The sequence below is a fragment of the Panthera pardus genome, unplaced genomic scaffold (genome assembly GCF_024362965.1).
Source record: "Panthera pardus isolate Hobbes unplaced genomic scaffold, ASM2436296v1 HiC_scaffold_24, whole genome shotgun sequence".
Classification (NCBI taxonomy): Eukaryota; Metazoa; Chordata; class Mammalia; order Carnivora; family Felidae; genus Panthera; species Panthera pardus.
In genome coordinates this window covers 18,722,704-18,740,998 of record NW_026526810.1, presented here as the reverse complement: position 1 = coordinate 18,740,998, position 18,295 = coordinate 18,722,704, and the positions used below count along the sequence as shown (strand labels likewise).

At 32.4% G+C, this 18,295-nt stretch overlaps 1 protein-coding gene across 1 annotated transcript in view; it reads left to right on the top strand.

Annotated features, from left to right (window-relative positions):
• The window catches only part of GABRB3 (gamma-aminobutyric acid type A receptor subunit beta3), a 451,589-nt gene that overhangs the window by 133,765 nt on the left and 299,529 nt on the right, over positions 1-18,295 (top strand). The gene's annotated exons all lie outside the window — the stretch shown is intronic.

Below are 18,295 nucleotides of genomic sequence, written 5' to 3'. Positions count from 1 at the left end.
CAGAAAATCCCCTAGAATAAGTGAGTTTATCAAGGTCTCAAGAATTAAGGTCATTATTCAAAAGTCAATATGATTTCTATATAATAGCAATTAGATTTTAATTTTAAAAATATCACCTACAATATATCGAAAATTACTTAAGTACATATCTAACAAAATCTGTGCAGAAACTGTACACCTATAAAACATTGAATTCCATAAAAGAATACCTAAATAAATGGAAATACATAATGTTCATGGGTTGGAAATCTCAATATCACTAAAATGTCAATTCTTTTTTTTTTTTTTTTTTTTAACGTGTATTTATTTTTGAGACAGAGAGAGACAGAGCATGAACGGGGGAGGGTAAAAGAGAGAGGGAGACACAGAATCTGAAACACGCTCCAGGCTCTGAGCCATCAGCACAGAGCCTGACGCGGGGCTTGAACTCATGAATCGGGAGATCATGACCTGAGCTGAAGTCGGATGCTTAACCGACTGAGCCACCCAGGCGCCCCAAAATGTCAATTCTTAATTTGATCTATAGATGAAATCTAATTTAAATCCAAATCTGAGCAAGTTTTCGGGTAGAATATAGAATGGCCAAGAGAACTTTGAAAAAGACAAGTTTAGGGGTTCCTGGGTTACTCAGTTGGTTGAGCATCCAACTTCGGCTCAGGTCATGATCTCACGGTTTGTGAGTTCGGGACCCGCATTGGGCTCTGTGCTGACAGCTCAGAGCATGGATCCTGTTTCAGATTCTGTGTCTCCCTCTCTCTCTGACCCTCCCCTGCTCGCGGTCTGTCTCTTTCCCTCTCTAAAATAAATTTAATGTTTTTAATTTAAAAAAAGAAAAGTTTGGGGTATTCACAATACCTGGTTTCAAGATTTACAATAAAGATACAGTAATTAGGAGTCTGGAACTGATGAGTATTTAGATATACAGATTAATGAAACAGAATAGAAAGTCTAGAAATATACCAACACAAATCAGGTCAATCAACTTTTGACAAAAGTGTAAAAACAATTCAGTTTGAGAAAGAATAATAGTATTTCTTACAAAAGGTACTTGAACAATGGGACATTATACTCAAAAAATAAATAAAGAAAACCCCTGAACTTTTACACATATTTCATATCTTGTATAACTTTAATTTAAATGTATCATGGATCTGAATATAAAACATAAAATGGTAAAATTTTCTAGAAAAAAAAAAAGGAAAAAAATCTGTATTCAGTTTTAAAAAGAAATTTAGAAATGGCATTGAAGGCATAATTCATAAAAGGAAAAAAATTGATAAATAGCTTTCAGCAAAAATAAAAATTTATACTCTTTGAAAAACACTGTTAAAATAATAAATAGGCAAGCTATAAGCTGAAGGAAAATATTTTAAATTACATATTTGATAAAGGAATTCACCTGATCCAGAATATATCCAGAACATATAAAGAACTCTCAGAACTTAACAGCAAGAAAACAAACAACAAAATTTTAAACATGAAGAAATGAAGACCATGGGGGAGGGAAGGGGGGAAAAAAGTTACAGAAAGGGAGGGAAGCAAACCATAAGAGACACTTAAATACTGAGAACAAACTGAGGGTTGATGGGGAGTGGGCAGAGGGGAAAGTGGGTGATGGGCATTGAGGAGGCCACCTGTTGGGATGAGCACTGGGTGTTGAATGGAAATCAATTTGACAATAAATTATATTTGAAAAAATAAATAAAATAAAATAAAATAATAAAAAGTGAAAATATTGGAAAAAATGATAATATGACAACCACTATAGCGTGCCATTCCTTCACCCTGCCTTTTATTTTTATAGCATCCATCATTGAGAATCTATGTATATTTGTTCACTGAAATCTGACAAAAATTAAATTCCATGAAAGCAAAAATAAATAAGTAAATAAATAAATAAAATTAAATTAAATTAAATTAAATTAAATTAAAAAAATAAAATAAAAATGAACAAATGACACGATTAGACATTTTACCAAAGAAGACATATGAATGATCAATAAAAATCTTAAAAGATGCTCAATATTATTAGTCATTAAAAAATACACAATAAACTACCATGTGATAAAATACATGTGTATTAAACTGGCTAAAATTTAAAAACAAAAACTAGAAATAACAAGTCCTAGTGAGGATGCAGAGAAATTGGACTTCTCACAGTTTACTATTTGGAAAGTTAATTTAGAAGCCACTTTGGAGAACAGTTTGGCAGATCCTTATAAAATTAAACATACATTTACCATATAATTTAGGAATCCTGTTTCTAGGTATTCATGCAAGTAGAATGAACTTATATTCATACAAAGCTCTGTACATGAGTGTTGATTCGTAGTTTTTTTTGTTTTTTTTTTTTGTTTTTTTTTTTTATGATTGCCAGAGATGGAAACAACCCAGATATTCCCCAAGGGAGAATGAATAAACAATCTGTGATATATCCATAAAATGGAACACTATTCAGTTCTAAAACAAAACAAAACAAAACAAAACAAACAAAAACAATGTATTGATTCATAAGACATGGATGAATTTTGCTAAGGGAAAGAAATCAAATCCAAAATATTATATAATGTTTGCTTCAATTTATATGACGTTTTGGAAGGGGCAATACTATACCATCAGAGAACAGATCAGTTGTTGCCTGGGGCTGGAGGTGAGGGAGGGAATGACAACAAACAAATTTTGGGGGGTAATTTATCTGTTCTATATGGTGCTTTGCTAATGAGTATATAAATTGATGCATGTGCAAAAGCCACAGAACTTCTACTACAAAAAGTTAGTTTTTATTTCAATTCAAAAATTTAACAATCAACCAGCATATTAATGAAAGCCAAATTGAATGCAGACTGTGACAGACAAATCTCACTCTATTACAAATAAATGACATAATCACATTGAAAGGGTAGGAAAGAAAGTAGCATGTTTTCTCACCTTATTGCACTGATAGACCTTGGTGTGAGAACCCTCAGAGCAAATGAAAATTTCTTATTCTCTTTCAAGATGGGAAAGGGTACATATGTGAAGCCTGGAGTGCTTCATTTATTTTGCTTCCATAAGGACAGTTAGCCTGAGAATAGAAACATCTGAATGAGGGTGGAATAGAGAGAATCCCAGAGCAACTGTACCATGATCCTGATCAAATGTGTCTCCCACCTACCTGTTTGCACACTCTTTAGGTAAATAATTATTAAATTCTCCCTTTTTCCTCAAATTTTGCTACCAAGAATCCAAACCTTCCTTATGATATTTTGAGGAATTTACTCAAGCACGTGCTTCTGTAAAATTAGTGAGTAAATCAAGAAAAATGAAACCTGAGATTCACAAAACCATATCTAACCCAGTAATGCAACAACAGCTGTGATCACAGATTTGTAGCGGCATAAAAAGCAAATGATCCAGACTGGAGCTATCTGGCAAGGTGTGATGTTATGGATCAGATATTATACTTATTGGGTTTTCAGAATGTCAAGGAAAAAATACAGAATAAGGAAAGTATTATATTTATTAGTAGCCAAATATTTTGCAGAAGACACCCAAAAACTTTCCCATTAGCAAAGACTTGGTTATTTGCCTTCACCTAAATCAGCCATAGGCAAGGGGATACAATTCCTAAAAAGAAGTCTGTTTTTTTTTTTTTTAACTTATAAGAGTATGAACATCCTAATGTACCTAGCTTCTGCTATTAAGAAAGTAAGCAGAAGAAGCAGTGTTTTGTTATCAGTCAACAATTGCTGTGGTAGTATTTTGCCAGGCCACTAAAAAGGACACTTACTTTGGGCTAAGAGTCTCATCCTCCCACAGTATCAGGACAATAGACTCCCCAGATCTCAGCCAAGAGAGAGAAAGGAAGAAGCCCAAATGTATTTACATCCTGAATTGAAAGTTACAGAAGTGAGTAAGGGATTACATGGATATTATAAATTACATGTGGCAGACTGGATGACTTTACTGGATATTGTAAATTTCATATGGCAGATGCAATAAAAGGTCCAGTGATGGAAATGGAGACAGATGATTGCTTTTCACACACGAAGATAGAGAGCGATGTTGTATTTCTATTAAATGTATTGTGAGAAGGGTTACACATGTCATAGAATTTTCCACAGCAACAAGGTCTAGTTTAATTTTACATCAGATACTTCCATATCAAAATTGATTTTGTAGCTTTTTCTGTAGTGCAAGGATTACTTGATGTGATAGACTTTCAATGCAGCTTCCACTTACATTGGAATTGATTGCATTAAAAGGGCTTCATACACAGAAAAATTCAATTTGCTAGCCATTTATTCCAAAGATATTTTTCTTAGGAAACAAAAAAGTCTGTCATCATTGAAAAGATTAAGAAAGTTTTAGGAGTTTCAGGTCCTCAGGATAAAATGTAAAGTGAGACTGGACAAAGAATCAAAAACTATCATTGAAAAGCAATTCTGTACTAGTTATTGAGGTCTTTTCTTTTCCTAATCACTGTTGATTGTCTCACATTGCTAGAAACTCCAAAAGTCCTGACAAAAACAAATAGCAGCATAACTGCTAACACACCTGTTTTAGGATACATTTATTTTTTTTTAATTTTTATACATTTATTTATTTTTGATGGACAGAGAGAGATAGAGCACAAGTGGGGGAACGGGCAGAGAGGAGACACAGAATCTGAAGCAGGCTCTAGGCTCCGGGCTGTCAGCACAGAGCCCGACGCAGGGCTCGAACTCACAAACCACGAAATCATGACCTGAGCCAAAGACAGACGCTTAATGGACTGAGCCACCCAGGCCCCCCAAGGATACACTTATTTTTTTATACAATTGTTATATAATATATATCTTCCTAGTTGCTTTAATTTTTCTGAATTTCCATTTTTTTTAAAAAAAGGCAGATTTTTTAAAATCTCTGAGAGATATTTTTTGTAATGAATTTAATTTTTTTCAGTTATCTGTAATTTATAGTCACCTTGGGGTGCCTGATTGGCTCAGCCGGTAGACCATGTATGTGACTCTTGATCTTGGGGTCCTGAATTTGAGCTCCACAATGGGTGTAGAGGTTACTTTAAAAAATAAACATAAATAATTTGTAGTCACCTCATTACTATAAAATGGTATATGTACTTGGATACTGCAGAGAATTAAAAATTAACTCATTGTTCCAACAGTGTCATACATTAAGTTTTGATCTATTTTCTAAATAAACACATGCAAGGTCTTGTATTATGATGTCACTTAGTACTATATTATGAGCATTTTCTATGTCATTAAAGATTATCTGAATAGATATTATGCCTAGTTAAATTCTTTTTTAAGGCTGTTAACATATTTTATTTAAGAATTTCTGTACTCTTATACATTTAGTCTGTTTTCAATACTTTACTAGTAAAAGTATTCAGATCAATACAACTTCCAGCTGGCTTTATTTTTTGTAATCAGAAATTAGCTCAGATTTCTAAAGAACAGATGCCCAGTTTTACAAACCAGATTTGTAATTACTGGTTCATAGTGCATGAAATTTCTTGAGGCTCAAGTAAAACAGACATATAAAAATTAATAGCATTTATTGCCAGAATGCATTAGAATGCTTTTGTTACAGAACAGTTAGCAATATAAATTATTTTTTTCAAATTAGTTCATGAAAATGCTATCATATTAATTCATATTGCATCAAAATTTGCTTATAACATTTTTGTCATATTGAGCTTTTAAAACCTTATAAAACATTTATTATTCACTTATTTTTCTATCACTTTTTTTCTCAAAGTATTTTTCCCAATTTAAAACTCAGTTAATAGTTATTTTTTTCTAAAATATTTATGGCTTAACTTTTTACGTTTTATTTTTAAAATTTTATTATTATAATTATTTTAAGTATAGCTGGCACACAATCTCCCATTAGTTGTACATTGGATGTACATTTTACATTAAGTGTACAACATAGTGATTTGACATTATGTTATGCTCACCATAAGTGTAGCTACCATCTGTCCCCATACAACACTATTTCAATGCCATTGACTATATCCCGTATGCTGTACCTTTTATTCCCATGACATATTTGTTCCATAACTGGAAATGACTTAAATTTTTAAAATAAACTTTTTATTTGAGGTAATTTTAGATTCACACATGGCTGTAAGAAATACTACAGAGAGATCCCATGTGCCCTTTGCCCATGTGCCCTTAAAGGTAATATCTTGAAAATTATAGGGCCCCTGGGTGGCTTAGTCAGTTAAGTGTCCAACTCTTGGCTTCTGTTCAGGTCATGATCTCACAGTTTGTGAGTTCAAGCCCCCTGTTGGGCTCTGCACTGGTAGCATGGAGCCTGCTTGAGATTCCATATCCCTATCTCTGCCCCTCCCCTGCTTGGTGTCTCTCTCTCTCTCTCTCTCTCTCTCTGAAGAATCAATAAATAAACATTAAAAAATTATACTATAATATCACAACCAGGATAGTGACATTGACATTGTTAAGACACAACATTTTGTTGCCTGCTTGAACTAAGATGTCCAATAGCCAGTCACCCTACCCCACCTCTCCTTAAACTCTCGCTACCACCAATTTGTTTTCTATGTGTATAATTTTGTCATCGCAACAATATTATATAAATGGAATAATCCAATAATAATATTTGGGGGTTAGCTCTTTTCACTCAGCATATATCTCCAGAGTTTCATCAATTGGCATGTATCAATAAAAAATAATTTGCCCTTTTCAATGGCGGAGCACTATTCTACAGCATGGATTAAGTAAAGTTTGTTCAAAAGTTCATTTATTGAAAGATATCTGGCCCATTACATTTTGGCTCCCATTAACAAAACTGCTACAAACAGTTGTGCACAGGTCCCTGTGTAAACATAAATCTTCATTTTTCTGAAATAAATGCCAGGAGTGCCATTGGCAGTTTGTATGGTACTTGCATACTTAGAATTTTTTTTTTTTTAGACACTGTTTCTAGTGTGGTCATGTTTTATTATATTTTCATCAGCAGTCTGTAAGTGATGGAGTTTCTATGCATCCTTGCCAGCAATTGATGTTGTTATATATATATATTTTTGCTTTAGCCATTCTGATAAATGTGCAGTGATACCTTGTTGTTTCAATTTGAACCTACACAATAGCTAATGATGTTGAACATGTCACGTACTCACTTGCCATTTTTACAGCCTGTTTAGTGAAATGTCTTTTAATGGCCTTTGCTCACATTCTAATTGGGTTTTGGAATTTTTTTACTGTTCTGTTCTGTGAGTTCTCCATACACGATATATAATAGAGTCCCACTGGATACGTAGTTTACAAACATTTTCACCCACTCTATAACCTGTCTCTTTATCCCCTTGCACCAAGTAGGGCCTTCACAGAACTAAGAATTTCAATTTTGACATAGTTCAACTTATCAAACTTCCCTGATATGAGTTGTGCTTTTGTTGTCATGTCCAAGAACTCTTTGCCCAGCACTGTATCCCAAAGGTTCTTTCCATGTTTTTTGTTTTTTTTTTTCAAAAATTTTATAATCCATAAGTTTTAAATTAAGTCAACATTTCACCCTTATTTGATTTTTTTAAAGCAGACTTTATTTTTTAGAAGAATTTAAGGTTCACAGTAAAATTTAGTACAAAGTACAGAGATTTCCTGTATACTCTCTGACTCCACACATGCATATAGCCTCCTTTATTATCACTGCCCCTCAAAGTAGTACATTTGTTACAAGTGATGAGCCTACATTAACACATTGTTAACCAAAGTCTATAGTTTATATTAGAGTTTGCTCTTGGTGTACATTCTATGAGTTTGCACAAATGTGTAATGACATGTATCCACTATTATTGGATCACATAAAATGTTTCATTGCCCTAAAAATCCTCTGTGCTCTACCTTTTCATTTCTCCCTCCTTCTCAACACCTGGAAACCATGGATCTTTTTACTATTTCCATAGTTTGTCTTTTTCAGAACGTCATATAGTTGGAATCTTACAGTATGTAGCCTTCTCAGATTGGCTTCTACCACTTAATAATATGTATTTAAGATTCCTACTTGTCTTTTCATGGCTTGATAATTAATTCCTTTTTTATCTTTGAATAATCTTCCATCACAATGATGTATCACAGTGCATTTATCTTCTCACCTATTGAAGGACATCTTGATTGCTTCCAAGTTCTGGCAATTGTGAATAAAGCTGCTATATACATCAGTGTGCAAGTTTTTACATGGATATAAGTTTTCAATTCATTTGGGTATATATGGAAAAGAACAATTGTTGAATTGTATGCAAAGAGTTTGTTTAGTCTTGTAAGAAACTCCCAAAATGTCTTCCAAAATGGCTGTACCATTTTGCATTACCACCAGCAGTAAATGAGAGTTCCTGTTGCTCCACATCCTTACTACCATTTGGTGTTACAGGGTTCTGGATTTTGGCCATCCTAATAGGTGTATAGTGGTATCTTGCTATTTTAACTTGCATTTCTCTAATGATATATGATATTGAGTGTCTTTTCATATGCTTATTTGTCCTCTTTATATCTTTTCCAGTGAGGTGTTTATTCAGGTTTTTGGTCCATCTTGAATTGGGTTATTTGTTTTCTTATTGTTGATTTTTAAGAGGTATTGTATATTGTGGATAATAGTCCTTAATCACATTGTGTTTTTTTTTCAAATATTTTCTCCTAGTCTATGGGTTGTCTTCATTCTCTTTACAGTGTCTTTCAAGCAGAAGTTTCTAATTTTAATAAAGCACAGTTTATCAACTATTTTTTTCTGGGATCATGCTTTCCGTGTTGTATCTAAAAAGTCATTGCCAAATACAAGGTCTTGTAGATTTTCTCCTATATTGTCTTGTACTAGTTTTAGTTTCATGTTTTACATTTAGGTCTTTTATTCATTTTAAATTAATTTTTAAATATTTATTTATTTTGAGAGAGAGAGAATGAGTAGGGCAGAGGCAGAGAGGTAGAGAAACCTAAGAATCTGAAATAGGCTCTGTGTTGACAGCAGAGAGACTGATGCGAGGCTGAACTCAACAGTGAGGTCATGGCCTGAACTGAAGTAGGATGATTAACCAACTGAGCCACCCAGGCACCCCATTCACCCCATTTCGAGTTAATTTCTGTAAAGGGTGTAAAGTCTGTGTCCAGATTTTTTTTTTGCATGTGGATGTGCAGTTGTTCCAGCACCATTTGTTAAAAATATATTTTCTCCATTGTATTGGCTTTGCTACTTTGTCAAAGATTAGTTGGTTATTTTTATATGTTTCCAGATTCTCTATTCCATTCTATCGATTTGTCCACTTTTTCACCAATATTATGTATCTTGATTATAGTAGACTTCTACTAAGTCATGAAGTCCAGTAGTCTTCCATGTTTATTCTTCTCCTTTCATATTGTGGTGGTTATTGTGGATCTTTTCCTTTTCCATATAAACTTTAGAATCAGTTTCTTAAAGTCCACAAAATAACTTGCTGGGATTTTTATTGGGATTGTGTTGCATTTATTGATTACTTGGAAAGAACTGTCATTTTAAAAATAATCAGTCTTCCTATCCATGAATATGGAATATTTCTTCACTTATTTAGTTCTGTAATTTCATTTATCAAAGTTTTATAGTTTTCCTCATATAGAATATATATAATATATATATTATATTTGTACCTAATATTTCATTTTGGGGGGTGCTAATATCAATGGTAATATTTTTTAATTTCAAAATCCATGTGTTCATTGATGATGTGTATAAAATTGACTGACTTTTATATATTATCCTTTTATCTTACAACCTTGCTATAATCATTCATCAGTTCTGGAATTTTTTGGTCTGTTCTTTTGGATTTTTCCATATAAACAATCTTGCCATCTGGGAACAAAAAAAGTTTTATTTTTCCTTCTCAATCTATATAAATTTCATTTCTTTTTTTTGTCTTTTTGCACTAGCCAGAATTACAGTAGGCTGTTGAAAAGTAGTGGTGAGAGATGACATCTTTGCCTTTTTCTGATTTTATTGAGAAAGTTGTTTATTCCCGTTAAGTACAATATTAAATACAGGGTTTTTGTAAATTTCTTTTTTTTTTAATTTTAATGTTTTATTTATTTTTGAGAAAGAGACAGAGAGAGAGAGAAAGAGAGAGAGAGAATGGAAGATGGACAGAGAGAGAGGGAGACACAGAATCCAAAGCAGACCCCAGTCTCTGAGCTGTCAGCACAGAGTCTGGCACAGGGCTCACACTCTCAAACCGTGAAATCATGACCTGAGCTGAAGTCGAAAGTTGAACCAACTGAGTCACCTAGGTGCCCCTTTTGTAAATATTATCAGGCTGAGGAAGTTTCCCTCTATTTCTCCTGAGAGTTTTTGTCATGCATGGATGTTGTATTTTCCCAAATGCCTTTTACTCATCTATTAATCTGATCAGGTAATTTTTCTGTCTTAGCTTGTTGCTATAATGGATTATGTTAATTTATTTTCAAATGTGGAACCAGTCTTGCTTACCTGGGATAAATCCCACTTGGTCATGGCATATAATTCTTTTTGTACATCATTGGATTCAATTTGCTATTACTTTGATTTTTTTTTTTTTTTTTTGCACATGGAACATTCTACAGGATAAATTATAATGTTGAGCCAGAAACCAAGTCAACAAATTTGAAATCATTCAAAATATACAAATCTAACCAAAATGGAATAATATTTGAAATGAAAAAAAACAGAATGAGATTTGTGAAAATTAAGCATACTTATAAATAATAAATTGGTCAAAGAAGAAATTACAAAGGAAATTAGAAAATACTTTAAGTAAATGTAAATGAAAACACAACCTGCTAGGACTATGGGTTACAGCTAACACAGTACTTAGAGGAAAATTTAAAACTATACATGCTTTTTTTTAAAAAAAAGGAAGATTTTAATCAATAACCTTGTTTAGAGCCTTTAAAATATAGAAAGAAAATAAACAATGGTAGGGAAACAGACTGAAGGAAAAAAGAAAGATTAGAACAGAAATAAGTAGAAAGGTAATAAAAAAAACCTGTAGGAAAAAACCAATGAAAACAAAAGATATTTTTAAAAAGATAAACAATATGCATAAACTTTTATCCAGACCAACCAAGAAAAAATAAAGAGAAAATATTAGAATTACAAAAATCAGAAATGGAAGAACAATTATTAGTATTAATCTAAAAGAAAAAATACATATAAGAGAATATTAAGAACAATTGTAAGTAAGTTGAGATGAATTTGACAAATTTCTATAAAGACAAAAACAAAACTGACTCAAGAAGAAACAGGCAATATTTTTTCCTTTAACATTTAGGTTTTTAATTTGACTAGGACCAACTTCTCGATGTTTACTAACAGATCTATTCATATTTTCTTCCTATGGTGACTCAGTTATTCTACAACCTCATGCTAAAATGCCCTTTGGTCATTGATTTTTAGTGTAGATTTTTCCAGATTTTCCAGATATATTTGTCCATATGTACTTTCATGAGCAACTGCAGTCTTTACTATGTTCCATTAAACTTTTTGTTTCTTTTTATGCAGTTCTATGCTGGTGTTATTATTATAAATTTTTAATATCAGCATCGGATATGATTAATGATTGTTTTTATATTCCTTTTCAAAAAATTATTGTCAAAATATATTCTTTCTGTTATAAATTTTTAAATAAGTGGTTGAATTCTTAATTTTTTTTCAAACTCCAGCAGCAGTTTGATTTGGATTTCATTAATTGTATAGATTAATTTAGTAAGAATTAACATGTTTATATGATTAAGTCATCCTATTTATGTGCATGGAATGTGTTTCATTTTTGAAAACTTTTTAAATGTCACCTAAAATAGCCAATTTTTTCAATAGAAATTGTATGTCAATTTTTTTCTTGCTTTTTGAATTAAAGAATATGATTGCTTTTTTTGATGTTTCCTGATGACAACTTTAATGTCTCAACTATTCTTCTTACCCTTATACCTCACATATGGGCAAGCTGATAAGAAACCCCACTGCTCCCTCTTTTGGCACCGGTTGAAGTTTGAAGCTGTACAAACGTTTGTCTATGTATAAGAATACTCCCCCAAGTTCCCAGCCCCCACCAGTAACAATAATCCAACCTGATCTCCTTTCCCCACTCTCCCAAGCTATTTTCCTACCAGCTCAGTAAGCCTGTCCTATTATCCCCCAAATCCCTCATTATGTGAGTAATAATCTTTTTTATACCCTTTCTGTGTGTGAGTGTGACAAAGTTTGGGCCATGTTTTGGGTGAGGAGTCCAATTTCTTTCTGCAGGATGACAGCAACATTGTGACTAATGGTATTTTATTTTTATTATAAATTTATATTTTGTAAAACTTATATTTTCCAACAATTTCACTTTTGTAGAGATATTTGTCTTTGAAAATTGGCCATATAGCTGAAGATTTGCCAAACTGTGTTGTTTTAATAGTTTGTGACTTAATTCTCACCGATTCTCTATTTAAATTATCATGTCATTTATACATAACAAAAGTTCAATCTCTTTCTTTCAAATCCTGACACTTGACAATTTTTATTCTTTTGATATAATATTGTCTAGGACTTCCAAAACTACATTAAAAAGTCATGACTCTAGTGAGCATTTTTATCCCATTCTGATCTTAAAGAGAAGACATCTGAAGACTTCCTACTAATATAATGTATGCTGTAGATTTTTAGAATGTAACATTTACCAGATAAGGATCATTGTTTTATGTTTTATTTTTGACAGTTACTTTTTAATATCATAAGTAAATAGATGTTGAACTTATGGAAATCTATCTCTGAATCTATTGAGAGAAGCATTTAATTTTTTTTCTGCATACCAATTTGGTAACTTAAAAATTGCTGACAGATTTTCTAATGTTGAATTTTCCATGCATTTCTTGGTTAAATCAAAATTTGTCATGTAACATATTAACTACCATCCAATTCTAAGTGTTTTATAATATTCCTAGGACTTTGTTAAACTAAGGATCATTTATTTTTCAAAAATATAGGACATTTTATCAAGAATATATTTAATAATATTCAAAAAGCAATCTGAATGATACTGATTCTTTGGAACTTGTTGAAGTTTTTCCTTTATGGCCAAAATAATGAATACTTGACAAGATCATGTATTCTCTATGTGTGAAATATGATATTCAAGATATGATCATTGACTAAATTTTTTAACTGTATGATTCACATATTATATTTCTCAGTTTTTGTTTTCTCAATTTATAAGCTCTGAAAGGGATGAGTTAAATTATTTATTTATTTATTTATTTATTTCTCTTAAAATTCTATTCACTACATCTATAAATATTAAAAGCTTATATTGTTAGATACATATATGTTCAAAATAGTAATCTTTTTTTTCTAGTGTTCTTTTTATGTGTAGGTGACATTTCTCATTATCTATGGAAATATTTGACATAAATTTTATTTTGCATAATATTAAAATTGTTACCTTACTTCATCTAGATTTTCCCTATTTCATTTTCAACTTTTTGTTTCAAGTTGTGTTTATTGGAAACAGAATATTTTTGGATATTTAAAAAAATAAAATGAATCTGAAAATTTTTGTCTCTGAGTTCTTGTTTTTAATCCATTTAGATCTATCATAACATTTAAAAAATATCACTGAATAAAAATGACTTTTGATATAAAATTCTATGATTTTTCATATACTTTATAAATTCATGTAACCACCACCAAAATTAGGGTACACTATAATTCCATCACCACCTGCTAGACACTGAATGTTTGTGCTTCCTCCCCAAATTCTTATATTGAAACCCTATCCTGCCCTGTGATCTTTAAAGATGGGGCCCCTAAGGAAGCAATTTAGGTTAAATGAGATCAGAAGTGTGGGGCTCTGATCTGATAGAATTAGTGTACTTATAAGAAGAAACGTCAGAAAATTTGTTCTCTTTTTCTCCCTGTGCACATGCACCAAGGAAAGATCATGTGAGGACACATGATTCAAGGTGGTTGAAATCACACCAAGAAAACACCTTATACTAGAAACCGACTCTGCCAGACTTTGACCATTGACTTAGAGCATCCAAAACTGTGACAAAATAAATCTTTTATTTAAGCCATACCATCTATGATATTTTGTTATGGCACCTGGAGCAGACTAATATAGATTTTGGTACTGAGAAGTGGGTACTGATGTAACAAATAACTAAAAATGTTAACGTGGCCTTGGGACTGGGTAATATGTAGAAGTTGGAAGACTTTAGAACTACATGCTTGAAAAAGCATTGTTATAAAAGGATTGTTGGTAGAAATATAGATGTTAAAAATGATTCTGGTAAGAGCTCATATAGAAAAAAAAAAAACAGGTGGGCTGGAGAGAAAGTCTCCATCTTCTTAAAGAATCCATAAATAATTATAAGCAGATTGTTGGTGTTTTAAAATCATTCTGGTGAGGATTCAGATAGAAATGAGGAACAAATTATTGGAAATTGGAAGAAAGGCAATGCTTGTTATAAAGAGGCAAATAACTTGGCTGAATAATGATCTAGTGTTTTGTGGAACATAGAAATTATAGATAATGAAATTAGATATTTAGCTAATGAAATTTCTAAGGAAAATTTTACAGGTGCACTTTATGTTCTGCTGACCGCTTATAGTAAAATATAAGAGGGGAGAGATGAATTAAAGGATTGTTAAGCAAAAAGGAATCAGAACTTGAAGATTTGTGAAATTCTCAGGCTGTCCGTAGTGCAAAAAAAAAAGATAAAACATGTTTAAAAAAAAAAAAAAACAACTAAGGCTGTGGCTGATCAACCAGTTGGTAGGGAGATTATTATGGCTGTGAACCATAGATCTAATCAGCAATCTCAGCAGAAGTCAGAAATAGAGATAAGATTATGCCAGCAGAGACACTGCTAGCTATGCCTAAAGGAAATAGAAAAAAAAAAAAGGTGGAATGGAGGAAGGTTGCAAACGTGTTATCCTTCAAGAAAATGATAGAATGATCTAATAATTCATAGAGCATCAGAGCTGCCAATCCTACCACAGGCCCAGGGACAAGGCTGATTCTTTCTGAGTTTCAGAGGTAGGACCTTTCTTCAATTTCACTCCCCCCATGCCCCGCCACAGAGTAGTGCATTGGCAGGGATTTCACAGAATGCCATGGGAATGGGGCCCTTGCAGAGAGTCAAAGATCAAGACTACCCCATAGAGCAATAGAGGTATTGCTGCTGTCCCAGCAAGCCTGGAAGGCAGAGCATCAAACCAGAGGATTATTCTCAAACATTAATACCTGGTGGAATTTGCCTTGCTAGCTTTTGGATTTGCTTGGGACCCATTACCCATCATTCCTTCTGTTTTTTTTTTTTTTTTTTTCTTTTTAAAATGACAATGTCTATTCTAAGCCTGTTCCACCATTATGTCTTGGAAGCACATAATCTGTCAGGGTTACACAGGCTCACAACTGAAGACATATTTTTCTTCAGGGTAAATTACAACTCATATGATTTAGATGAGATTTTGGATTTTAGAGTTCATGCTAGAATGAGTTAAGACTTTGGGAATGGAATTAATGTATTTTGCATGTGAGATGACATAAATTTGGAGGTGCCAAGGATGGAATTTATGGACTTAATCTTTGTGTCTCCCCAATATTCACATATGGAGGGCCCATTCCCCAAAATGACTGTATTTGAAGATGGGTCCCTTAAGGAAGGAATTACTGTCAAATGCATTCAGAACTGTAGAACTTTAATCTGATAGGATTATTGTCCTTATAAGAAACACCACAGAGAAAGGGCATATGAAAACCTAGTGAGAAGGTGGATGTCTACAAGCCAGAAGGAAACTGACCTTGCTGGATGTTGGTCTGACTTCTATCTCCCAGAACTACAAGAAAATACGTTGATTTGTTTATGTTACCTCGTTTGTGGTATTTTGTTATGGTAGCCCAAGCACACTAATACACTACCCAAATTCCTTTGTGCTATCCTTCATCTCTAATCTCCATAAACCACAGATTTGATCTCAATTATTAGTTCTCTCTTTTTAAGAATGTCATATAGGGGCGCCTGGGTGGCTCAGTCGGTTGAGCGCCGACTTCGGCTCAGGTCACGATCTCGTGGTCTGTGAGTTCCAGCCCCGCATCTGGCCCCTGTGCTGACAGCTCGGAGCCCGGAGCCTGTTTCGGATTCTGTGTCTCCCTCTCTCTGACCCTCCCCCATTCATGCTCTGTCTCTCTCTGTCTCAAAAATGAATAAAAACGTTAAAAAAAATTAAAAAAAAAAAAGAATGTCATATAAATGAGGTAATAAATTACATAATTTTTTTTAGGTTTGCAACTTTTACTAGGCATAATGCCTTTTGGATCCATCCAAGTTGTTTTGTGTATCAGTAGCCCATTTTTTATTGCTGAGTAGTATTCCATTGAATGAATGTAGCCCAGTATGCTCACTTATTTACCTGTTGAAGAAAATAGGCTGTTAGTAGGTTTAGTTCATTTTGAACAGAGCTATTATCAATGGATTTTGTGTGGATATATTTTTATATTTCTCTAGAGTAAATACTCAAGAAGTGAGATTTCTGAGTATATGGTAAATACATCTTTAACTTCGTAAGTAACTTATGTTATCCCAACTATTTTATAGTTATCCCAACTATTTTGCACTATGGCTGTAGTATTTTGCATAACCATCTTCTATGTATGATAGTTCTAGTTGCTTTTAATCCTCACTAGTTTTTTTTTTTTTTTTAATCCTAAAGTTTCTAACTGTTGTATGGTGGCATCACAATATGATTTTAATTTGCATTTCTCTAATGGATAATTTTGTTGCACATGTTTTTGGGTGTCATCTGTATATCTTATTTGCTAAAGCATCTGGTCATATCTTTCAATCAGTTTTTAATTGAGTTGTTTGATTTCTTACTACTGACATTTGAGAGTTCTTTATATATCCCAGATAGAAGTCCTTTGTTGTATATGCAATTTATAAATATTTTCTGCCAATATGTACCTTGTCATTTCGCTACCTTACACATTTCATTTCTTAAACTAATGTTTTAAATTTTTATTAAACACAGTTTGTCATTTTATTATAGATTGTGCTTTTGGTGCCATGTCTAAGTCTTACTAATCTCAAGTCATAAATATTTTTTTTCCTTTTTTTCCCCCACAAGTATCTAAAAAGAAAAATTTTAGATATATGGTAATTGGTAATTCAGATATATGATTAATTCTGTGATCTTTTTTGTATAAGTTATGAGGTTTAGGCCAAAGTTTAATTTTGCATATGAATGTCCAGTTGTTTAGACACTATTTGCTGAAAGGCTTATCCTTGGTCAGCAATCAATTGAACATATTTTGGGGTATGTACTTCTGGACTTTCTGTTGCATTCAATTGATCTATGTGTCTATCCCTTCATCAATACCATACTATCTAGATTAGATTATTACAGCTTTATGGTAATTTTAAAAATGCAGTGGAATTTCTTCCTTAAATTTAACCTAAAATATTTCCTATTTAGTTTGGGAAAATTTATTTTTATTTTGTCAAATAATTTCTTTCATGATTTTTTTCTCTATTTTTGGTACCTGCTATTATCCAGGCTTTGGCATCTGTACTTATATATTTCATTTCTTTTTTCTAATTCTTTACATTATTATCTCCTTATCCTTCAATCCTGCCTTTCTGAGTCCTTCAACATGATACTCCAGCTCTCTCATTTTTTTCTTCAGTTATTCAAATTTTATTTATCCCTCTAAACATGTTCTTTCTGAAAACAGTTATATATTCCATAACTGAAAAGTTACCAGATTCTTTTTTATATTCTGTTCTTTTTCCATGATACTACTGTTCTCTTGCTTCTTTGAGATAATTATTTTGCTTATTTTATTTTATCACTTCATCTTTTTCAATAGTTTTGCTTCATGTAGAAAAAAGTGGCCTAGTTTTTTCTTCTTAGTTCTGGATGTACTTCCCAAATGTCCAGTATTTTTTTTTTTTCTGAGAGCCCATGTTCTGCTGAAGTAGCAGCTAACCAGATTGATGATAGATGTTACAGTAAGGCTACAGACCAGGCCTCGGGTTTCATTGTTTCACATCACTGACAGTTTTTCATTGTCAATTAGGTTTTACAGTCTTGAATTATAGATTTCACCTCCATTGGTTTACTTCAATTATTTTTTTTTTCAAATTACTCTTTCAGCATGTGAGATACAGTGACTTGTACATGTTAATCAATATTTATTACTTTTATTGTTTCCATTGGATGATGATGATGAAGTTGAAGATGGTAACTTGCTTCAAATACATCTGGCTCATTCTTAGTTTAGAAACTTTGAACTTTATCTTGCTTT